This window comes from Tupaia chinensis, unplaced genomic scaffold (assembly GCF_000334495.1).
Source record: "Tupaia chinensis unplaced genomic scaffold, TupChi_1.0 Scaffold143868_1, whole genome shotgun sequence".
Classification (NCBI taxonomy): domain Eukaryota; kingdom Metazoa; phylum Chordata; class Mammalia; order Scandentia; family Tupaiidae; genus Tupaia; species Tupaia belangeri.
In genome coordinates, this window is record NW_006203719.1 from 399,601 (window position 1) to 410,598 (window position 10,998).

At 39.0% G+C, this 10,998-nt stretch overlaps 1 pseudogene; it reads left to right on the forward strand.

The window, feature by feature from the left end:
• The first annotated feature begins 1,861 nt into the window (after nucleotides 1–1,861).
• The window catches only part of LOC102492273 (40S ribosomal protein SA-like), a 55,814-nt pseudogene continuing 46,677 nt past the window's right edge, over nucleotides 1,862–10,998 (forward strand).

Below are 10,998 nucleotides of genomic sequence, written 5' to 3' on the forward strand. Positions count from 1 at the left end.
TGTGTGCATGTGTGCCCAAGATCTTGAGAGGAAAATGGAGAAGGGATTGCAGTGTGGCCATCCACCTTGGGGGTGATTTCTCGCTTTCTGTCTCTCTGTCTCTCTGGCAAGCTCATGTGCCCTATGCACCCGGGCCCTAGAGGGAAAAACTCCCCCAAAAAAAAAAAAAAAAAAAGGAGTCTCACACTCAGTTCTATCTGAATCCAGAGACCTGTTGCTCTTAGTCCCTATACTGTAGTTCTTCCCAACATTTAAGAAGAAAACTAACAGCACACCATCAGTCTGCCACATGAAAGGCATTCACAAATGTTGGATAAATGCTGAATGAATGTTTGAGTCACGTAACCAATTAGTGGCAGAGCAGGACCTAGAAAGAAACCAGGTCGCAACTAGCTTTCTTCCCATGACCACACTTGGCAACAATCTCTCCTGGACCTAATTTAGACAGACGAAGTTGTCAGACTCCCATGGAGAAAAGTTACAGAATGTCTGGCCTTCAGTGGAAATCACCAGTCTCTGAGTTAAATCTTTCACAACCTCTTCTCCTGTCCAGTGTCCCACCATCCCGGTGGGGTGGCTCAGGCAGGAGCTAACCCTGTATGTGACCTAATAACCAGACTTTGAAAAGTCAAACAGTAGCCTCAGCAAGCGAGATGAGACAGGGATAGAGACTTGTGATATGAAAATAAAGAACCTTAACCAGCTTTTAATTTCTCACGTAAGAAGACCTCCACAAAATTATAGACGATGCAAATAGTTAGCATAAGGAGCTCTCATTTCATGCCACACTTTGAACATTACCTAAAATACAATTTTTCATCCAAAAAAATGTAGAAAAATTTGATTACACTACAAAGAAAATGAAGGTCTACACTGAGGAGCCATTTGTCTTCCAGGAATTTCACTGTGAAATAATTAAATTCAATGGAGTGTGTAATTATACAAAAACGAAACCCAATCTTCCTAGAAGTTTCCCCTCTACTACCTCAGGGGAATCAGCCAGACCCTGTGTTTTTTCTTGTTTGTATTTTCTGTATTAATCTTGTCATGATTAGTAACAGAGTTTCAGGGCTAGCCTTCAGGTTGTTTTCCCTCTCTGGAGTTCCCACGTAGAGGAAGAGTTGGTTCTGCCATTGCTATGGTAGACAGTGCTTCCAGGGACCTCCTGGCAAGAAGCGATGGCTGGAGGCACAGTGGCCCTTTGATGGTAGCCTGTCTTAAAACCTGAGACAAGGCTCCCTGAGAACAAAGGCCTTTCTCATTGAAGGTGCTGAACTGATAAGCATGACCTTTTTAAAATGACAAAATTCAGATAAAGCTTTTCAAAATACTCATGGGCTAAACTCTAACTGACAGAAGATGTTTTGGGAAAAGCATCTTTTGTGATAACTTCGCTTTATTAAAATTCACTGGCTTATTAAAACTGCCAAGAGATAAGTAGGGAATGCATTTTTCAGATTCCAGTTGGATTTTTTTTTTTTTTTTGCTCTTCTAAAAACTATGTGATCCACCTACATGGTATTTTTTTTTAAAAAGTTGCCTGCTTTTTCCTTCATATTGCCATCAGTTCTTTGCGAGAGAGACTCATATAAGATATCAGTCATTTTTCTAAATCTAGATGTTTTGATGTGGTTATCACATAAAAATTGACAATACTTGGGTTCTTCTTGCCCAGCTTTGTTTGTAGTTATCATATGAGGAAGTGTGAGAGATTTCCTAAGTAGACATTTTATTTTACCACAAGCCATTAAGGACTATGTGATAGCAACAGGTTTAAGGATAGTCCGTGCTCTTCTACCTGAAGATTTCTCTATTCTCCCAACTCCCCTCTCTTTTTAGGGGTTGCTGAGCAGAGAAAACTATGAATTACAACCCTCATGGAAATACACCTTGCATCACGTTGTGTCTTTTGCCCGATGAAAAAACTGATCATACAGTAAAAGAGGCATCACAACAGCTTACTATATCTGCGTATATAGTAAGGAGTCTTCAAAATGTTCATGGAAAATGGGTATTATAAAAAAACTGTGGTTGGACTTCTTTTCTCCTTTTCTTTATTCTTTTCTTTTTCTTTCTTTCTTTTTTTTTTCAACAAAATGAACTCGTATTTTTCATTCAATTTTTCCACAAACATTTTGAAGTTCCTTCAAATTTTTGTGTTTTTTCTTTATTTTTTTTAATTTTTATTTATTTATTTATTTATTTATTTATTTATTTATTTATTTATTTTGATGAACAGCCCTATGCCAATTTGTGGATTCTCCAGGTTGCTTCTTGGGAGTATGGAGTCCCCACAGGGTCCAATTGTCTGTCCCTTAGAACTCTCCTCTTCTGTCACAATCCATTTGCTTCTCAGGGTCCTAACTGAGCCACCACAGCCCTGGATCTGAGCTTATGAATTCAGAAAAGCATGGAAAACTTCCTACTTGCTCTCCCGCCCCAACATAAAGCACCATCATTCTCTGGATCAGTTTCCAGAGCTTGTTGGCTCCTGAAGAAACTGATTTTTTTAAGTCTTTCTTTTATATATTCTTTAAGGCAAACCTCAGGAGTTCTCTGCAGTAAATTTTCTTGAGGATGTTGTAAGTCCAATAGAAAGACCGACCTGAAGCATTTGTGAATATGTGGCTATAATTAACAGCCAAATCCTGTGCCACTTTCTCCAGGAGTCCTGTGGGGCTCAGATTCATTCACTGGCAGAGTTAGGATCCTCACTGTGATCCTCTTTAGGGAAAGCAAAAAGCCAGGGACCTTTTGGCTTAGACTGTCAGAATAAGAACAATAGCTCTTAATGAAGTTCTTTTTTCCCTCCTTTTTTGAAAGACGATTTTTTTTTACTTCAATGCAAGAAGTTTTCACGAAGGATAAAGAAAAAGATTCCTTGTTCTGTTTGTGTACAAGTGTGAATTTAATGACTGTGGGTCAAAATATATCACAAAAGGTCGGTCATTGAGGGAAGGGCTGGATTTCGATCTGAAGAGGATGGTAAAGAGACTGGGAGAGATGATCTAACCATATTGTGCTCCGTTTGGGGTTTTTAATCCACTACCACTTCTCTGGAGGTGGCACTCTGGTCTTTGCAGACTATGAGCGTGAACTGCTGGTAGAGCTTCGAACATGGAAAAGAGTAATTTGTTTTCTTTTTTCTCTTTCCTTTCTTTGCTTTTTTTCCTCCTTTCTTTTTCTTTTTGTTTCTTAAAAGTGTGAAACTAATGAGTAAAGTTACAAGTTCACAGTGGTTGCTAAACAGATAGGAGCTTTTTTCTGACTCCAGGATGTCTGTGGGTTGTAATTTACATTTCAGTTACTCCGAGCTTATCCCTTACACTACAATGCCTACATTTACCAGACCCAGACAGAGAATTCCTTATACTAGTTTCCGGTTGTTCTACTCATAAATATATCTATTAACTATGGTTCATTCATGAACATCTCTAGCTAAAAACAAAATTTTCACACATTTTGAAAAAATGAACATTAAATTTAGATCATTTGAAACTACATGATCAAAATCAGCTAAGAGTAAACAATTTATTTCCTAAGCATTCTTTTTTTTATTTTTTTGAGAAATTTTTGTTATAGGGCACACACATTCACCAGAGAAAGAGAGAGAGAAAGAGAGAGAGAGAGAGAGAGAGAGAAAGCGGAAATCACCCCCCAGGGGGATGGTCACACCGTGGTCCTTTCTCCTTCATTCTCTTCTTGGGATCTTGGGTACACACGCACATGCACCTAGAGTGAGTCTTAAGTCACTGGGTCCAGGACTTGAACCACAGTTGACTATGTGAGAATCCAGCAATGTAACCATTATGCCACCTGTTGGTCCCACCTGGGCACTCTTCTAAATACAGTGATTTTATTCCTCAATGTTTTTTTCTTTCTTTTTCTTTCTTTCTTTTCATTTCTTTTTTTCTCTAGGTCATGTGTACTTTACAGAGAGAGAGATAGAGGGAAAATAAGAAATCACTTTCCAACTGGGAAGCTCATTCCTCAATCCCTTCTCCTGTCTTCTCCTCTTGGGATTTTGAGCACCCATACACATACACGCCCACGCCCCAATATGTATTTCAAGCCACCTGGTCCAGTACTCCAACTGGGAGGGCCGTGAGGGATCCAGCTGCCTTAACCACCATGACAATGGCAGGCCCAAGATTTTTAAAGTACTGTATTTATTTATGTATTAAAAAAAAAAAAAACCCTGCATTTACAGATGACAAAACTGATGGTCAGAAATGAGTATCTGTTTTCTTCTTCTTTTTTTTATTTTTAAGTTTACTTACTTATTTTTTTCATGAACAAGAGACAGAGAACACACCTCTGAGATGGTCTTGAGGCCACATTCCACCCGGAGCCCTGGCCAGCCCTGCATCATAGGCATACATGTGCATGTGGCCAGTATATTCAGGGAGGTCTCTAGACTTGAACCCAGAACCTTCCAACACATAACATGGGTCAGCCTTGAAGAGCACTGTTTGTTACTGCCACGCTACTGTTCACCTCTTGATTCTTTTAAAAAAAAAAAACTAACTAACAAACAAAAAAACCTCTATAGATTTTCAACAGGAAATATTAACAGAAAAAACAAAAACATGGGCCAAGTGGGAAGCACAGGGGTTAAGAAGGCTGGATCATACATGGCCAAGAATGTTGTTCAAATCCCAGACCCAGCAGCCTACACAGTATCCACATGCGTGTGCACGTGTGCCCCAAGTCCCCAAAGCAAAGAGAAACGGAGAGGAGTTTGCAGCACGGCCATTTCCCACGGGGATGCTTTTCACTTTCTCTCTGTCTCTCTCTCTCTCTTTCTCTCCAGTGAGCATACCTACCCTCTGGCAAATTCTAAATAAATAACTATAAAATCTGCACTTTCCTTGTTTTTATTTGTATTATTTCAACCAGTTAGTGACTAGACAGAAATTTTGTAAGTCTAATAGCTTTGGTATAACTTTCAGGTTTTTGCTAACATTGATTAAAAAGAGGAATATAAAAATACCAATTTCAGGAGTTAGCAATGACTCACATTAGTAACAATTATTAGTTGCTGACAGGATAAATGTCACCTCACCCTCTTCTGTGGGGTCCCTAACATAATCAAGCTTTTCCTCCTATTAAAGGACAGAAATATAACATTTGCTGAGACTTTGTATATGCCTTGTCTATATGAGATACTTCAAAGACATCATTCTATTAACTTATTTTTTTAAAAAATATTCAACTTTATTATTTATTTATTCATTTTATTTTGACTAGAGAGGGACAGAGTAAGAGAGAGAAAAAACAAGCTGCCAGGTCTAGGATTTGAACCATGGTTTGCCATGTGGGAGTCTAGGACCCTTAACCTGCTGGCCGTTCTATTTAACTTTTAAACCAACTATGTGAAGTAAGAATCTCTATTTCATGTATTTATTGTTATTTATTTATTATTTTTAAGAATTATTTTATTTAACCTTATTTTATTATTATCTTTTAATTTGACCAGAGACAGAACACGAGAGAGAAAGTGAGAAAGCAAGCTTCCAGGTCTGGGACTTGAACCTCATTTGACCATGTAGGAGTCCAGAGCCTTTAACCACTGTGCCCTCTGTTGGCCCCTGTTATTTACTTTTTAGAGGTTTGTGCCATACGGCACATGTGCTCACCGGAGAGAAAGAGAGACAGTGAGAGGAAAAGTGAGAAATCACTCCCCAGAGAGGATGACTACTCCGCAATCCCTTTTCCTCCATTCTTCTAGAATCTTGGGCACGCATGAACACATACCTGGTGTGATTTTCAAGCTACTGCATCCAGTGCTCAAACTGCAGTCAGCCATGTGCGAGTGCAGTGAGGTAACCACTACACCACCCGTCCCAGGAATCTATTTTAGAAATAAAGAATGAGGCTCAGAAATATGTTTCTTTGCCCAAGATCAAAGAGCCCATAGAGGACAGAAGGACAATTTTTTGTTGCTGTAGTTAGTTTGTGCCCTAGAGCATGTGCACTCACTAGGAAAGACAGAAAGAAGGAAAGTGAGAAATTATTCCCGTGGGGAATGGCCATGACACAATCCCTTCTCCTCCATTCTTCTCTTGGGATTTTGGGCACTCACGCACACACATCCAGTGTGATTTTCAAGCCTCCTGGTCTGGGACTCAAACCACGGAGCTGGCTACGTGGGATCTAGCACCCTAAGCTTCATGCCACCTCTGCCCCAGAATGATACTTTTTCTTTTATTTTTTTAAGAACTATTTTATATAATTATTTTGATGATGATTATTATTATTTTTAATTTGACCAGAGAGAGACAAAGTGAGTGAAAGAGAAACAGACAGACAGACAGAGGGAGGGAAAGCGAGAAAGCAAACTACCAGGTCCAGGACTCAAACCACTGTCGGCCATGTGGAAGTCCAGCACCCTTAACCACCACGCCACCTGCTGGCCCTGACATTTTTTCTAAAACAAAACAAAACAAAAAAGCAATAGAATAATGTAGTTATTGTATATATAATACATGGTCTTTTAAATGCAAAGGGAGTGGTCCAAGCTGTCCAGTAGAAGGGGAAAAGAGTGAATTGCTAACAAAGATTTCAGAGAAGAGATGACAATAGCTGGGCTCTGTGAGTAGAGGGGAAGCCAAGAGTTTTCTGATTTCAAAGCCCAAGCTGTTTGCACTATTCACCCCCGTGATCCCCTCGTTCTCTTCACCTATATGTGTGCAATCTGTCCATCGGCACCAAGCTCAGATCCCACTTTCTTCATGAAAATAGACTGATCAGCTCTCTCCTTTAAATGCCTCAAGCAATTATTTATCAGGCAATTGAACTGGTGAAGAGGTAACCTACTTATCTACGAAAATGATAATGTATACCCTATCTATTGTTCCTCTGAATAAAAATCCTTCTTAATTTTTTTCTTTTAAGAATTCTTTTATTTAACTCTATTAACTTAAATTTGACAAGAGAGGGACAGAGCAAAAGAGAAAGTGAGAAAGCAAGCCACCAGATGTGGGACTCAAACCATGGTCAGTCATGTGAGAATCCAGCACCCCTAACCACCACATCACCTGCCGACCCTTAAAAAATCCTTCTTAATTTAAATCATGCCCTTCCTTAGGTTTTATTTTTTAGAAAGTAAAAGTAACCAAAGCAATTTTAAAAAAATAATTATTTATTGGGAACCAGCAGTTAACGTAATGGCTATGTCACTGGACTCCCACGTAGTCGACTATGGTTTGCATCCCAGACCCAGTGGCTTAAAACTCACACCGGGCGCGTGTGCATGCATGCCCAAGATCCCGAGAGGAGAATGGAGGAGAAGGGATTGCGGCATGACCATCCCCCGTGGGGGGTGATTTCTCGCTTTCTGTCTCTCTGTCTCTCTCTGTCTGGTGAGCGCATGTGCCCTATGGCAAAAACTTCTCTAAAAAAACAAAAGGGGGGAGGGAAGAGAAAGAAGGAAGGAAAGAAGGAAGGAAGCAAGAAAAAATCATTTCAATGAATAGTGCTGAACAAATTAAATGTACATCTTTTTAAAATATTTAACTAGGGGTCATCAGGTGGCATAGTGGTTAAGGTGCTGGACTCCCACATGGCTGACCCTGGTTCAGGTCCCGGACCTGGCAACTTGCTTTCTCACTTTCCCTCTCACTCTCTCTTTCTCTCTCTCACACGTACACTCTATCTCTCTCTGGTCAAATTGAAATAAATTAATAAATGAATGAATAAAGTTAAATTTTAAAAAATCCTTAAATAAATAAATAAATAATTCTTTAAAATACCTAATATCATATTCAAAATTAATTAAAAATGGGTCATAAACCTAAAATTTAAACCTAAAACTATGAAATTCGTAATGAAAACATAGGGAAATAGTTATGACCTAGGATAGGACAAAAGATTCCTTAGACTTCAAAGATTTCTTAGGGAGGTCAGGAGGTGGTATGGTGGTAAAGGACCCTGGACTCCCACATGGATAATTGTGGTTCAAGTCCCAAACCTGGTGGCTTACTTTCTCTCTCTCTCTCTCTCTTTCTCTCTCTCTTCCTCCTCCCCCTCCCCTCTGGTCAAATTAAAATAAATAGATAAATAAATAAAATTAAATAATTTAAAAAAAAAGATTTCTTAGTACATAAAAAGCATAACTCAGGGCCAGCAGGTGGTGTAGTGTTTAAGGGCTCTGGACTTCCATATGGCCAACTGTGGTTCAAGTCCCAGATCTGGTGACTTGCTTTCTCACTTTCTCCTCTCTCTCTATCTCTCTCACTCTGTCCCTCTCTGGTCAAATTAAAATAAATAAACAAAATTATATAAAATAATTATTTAAAAAACTTAACTCATAAATCATGAAAAAACCTTTGATAAATTTAAAACTTCTACTCATCCAAAAATACTTTCTTTCCAATTGCCAGAGGCACATGTTCTTGCCAGAGATAGCTTGAGAAAGGAGAGAGGGAGAAAGCACTCCCAGTGAGACTTAATCATGTTGCAATCCTTTTTCCTCCTTTTTTCTATCCTGACAAGATTTGAGGCACACACAGATTCACACTGGCATGTTTATTAAGCCTTGGTGGCCAGGATTTTAACTGCATCAGTTATGTGGAATCTGGCTACCTTAACCGGATTCCACAGAGAACAGAGAGCTAACCTCAAAATAGGCTTTTAAAAAAATGAAAAGACAGGGGCCAGCAGATGGTGTAGTCGTTAAGGTGTTGGACTCCCACATCCTCAATTACAGTTCAAGTCCCAGACCCAGTAGTTTGAAACTCACACCAGCCTCATGTGCCTGTGTGCCCAAAATCCCAAGAGGAGAATGGAGAAGAAGGTACTGTAGCATGGCCATCCCCCTGGGGGATTTCTGTCTGTGTCTGTCTGGTGAGTACATGTGCCCTATAGCAAAAATCTCTAAAAAAGAAAATGAAAAGACAAACCACAGGTGAAGATAAGATATTTGCAACGATACGTATACATAATGAAGGATTTGACTCTAGACTATACAAAGAATTCTTAAAATCTAAAGAAAGAAGACAAAAAACCAATTACCAAAATAAATACAATTAAAGGCTTGGAATGTATGCTTCACTACTGTAAATAGAAACTACATGCATGAAAAGATGCACCACATCATTAGTCATCAGAAAAATGCATACTGAAATTATAATGAGATATCACTAAACACCTACCGGAATGGCTAAAAAAAAGTTTTTTTAAGAATTATTTATTTAATTTTATTTATCATAATTTTTAATTTCCTATAGGGCATGTGCACTCACCAGAGAAAGAGACAGAGAGAGAGAAAGGGGGGGAGAGAGAGAGAGAGAGAGAGAGGGAAATTAAAAAAGCAAGCTACCAGGACTGAGACTCAAATAACAGTGGGCCACGTGGGAGTCCAGACCCTCAACCACCATGCCACCTGCTGGCCCATGGCTAAAATTTTTTTAAGACTCTCATCAAATGTTGGCAAGGACGCAGAACAATTTCTGGTGACTATACAAAATTGTACAGTCACTTTGCAAAAGTTGAGGAGCTTCTTGTTATGGTAACTATGCACTTGCCATTTATCTAGCAATCTCGTACTGGGTAGTTACCTAAAAGGAAACAGATGCCCAGTTAAAGATATGCACATAAATATTTAACACAGCTTTATTTTCAACTACCAAAAACTGACAACAACTTAAAAGTGCATTGACCAATGAAAGAATGAATGCATCACCATAGATCAATACAATGAAATACTACTCAGTAAAGAACAAACCATTAATACACGCAACACGGAGAGCAAAGGATTTTACGGCATTAAAAGTATACAGTGTGATCCTATAAACATGAATATGTTTCAGTATGCATTTGTTCAAACTTACAGAATGTATAACACATAGAGTGAACTCTAATGTAACTGCAGACGTTGGGTAAGAAATAGCAGTATGTGAGTTGCTCGATTTTAATAAACTTATCACTCTTGTGTGTGATGTTGATAATGGGAGAGACTCTGCATGTTCTGGGCCAAGGGAAATCTCTCTACTTTGGCTCAATTTTGCTTTGAACCTAAAAGTACTCTAAAAAATAGTTTATTAAGTGTATATTTTTAATTTTATGTACTTAAATATGAGGAAGTACCTCTAAACAAAAAAGTGGATTTATTTGTAAACTACTACAGCAAGCTTCAGGCAACTAGCCAAATTAGAGTTCCTGTAAGAGATGTCTTCAAAACTCTATAATTGGCACCAGCCTATACAGGTATTTTGCTAACCCTCTCATAGGCAAGCCTGACTTTTCTACCTTGGTTATAACCTGAAGGCAAGGTCATAGGTTTGGGCCATTCAAAGCAATGAACTTTGCACAAAGTAAAACAATATCCCCACTACCAGGCATGCATACTCTCTTACAGAAGGGATAGGCACGTGTGCTCATCAGAAAGACAGAGAAAGAAAAAGCGAGAAATCACCGCTCAGAGGGATGCCATGCCACAATCCTTTCTCCTCCATTCTCCTCTTGGGATTTTGGGCATGCAGGCTCACACACACCAGGTCTGAGATTTGAACCACAGCCAGTCACGCGGGGAGTCCAGCGCCTTAACTACTATGTTATCTGCTGGATTTTTTTAAATCACAGAGTAGACTGATCCAGTTTGGATGGCTCACTTCCATTTACCCTAAAACAACTAAAAATGGTCCTCCCACAGGGGGCCAGTAGTACTTATCAATGCTAGTACATCAGTGAATATTTGTAAATTGAAGATTGTAGAAGACAGAATCCTAATTCTTTTTTAAAAATTATTAGTATAACTTATATGTGCAATCATTGTACATCATTCCAACTTATAAAATGAATTGCCCAATATGAACACACTTCACACCAGTCCAGTTGAAGATACCATACACATTATCATCAACAAACAATCCTTCATTTCTTTGTCCCTTAAATGTCTTCCTTCTCTATTTTTCTCCTTGATTCCTTTCCTCTCACTCTTCCCCATCTCCCACCCTCTTCTCACACTGTCTCCAGTATCCATCACCATTCTCCATG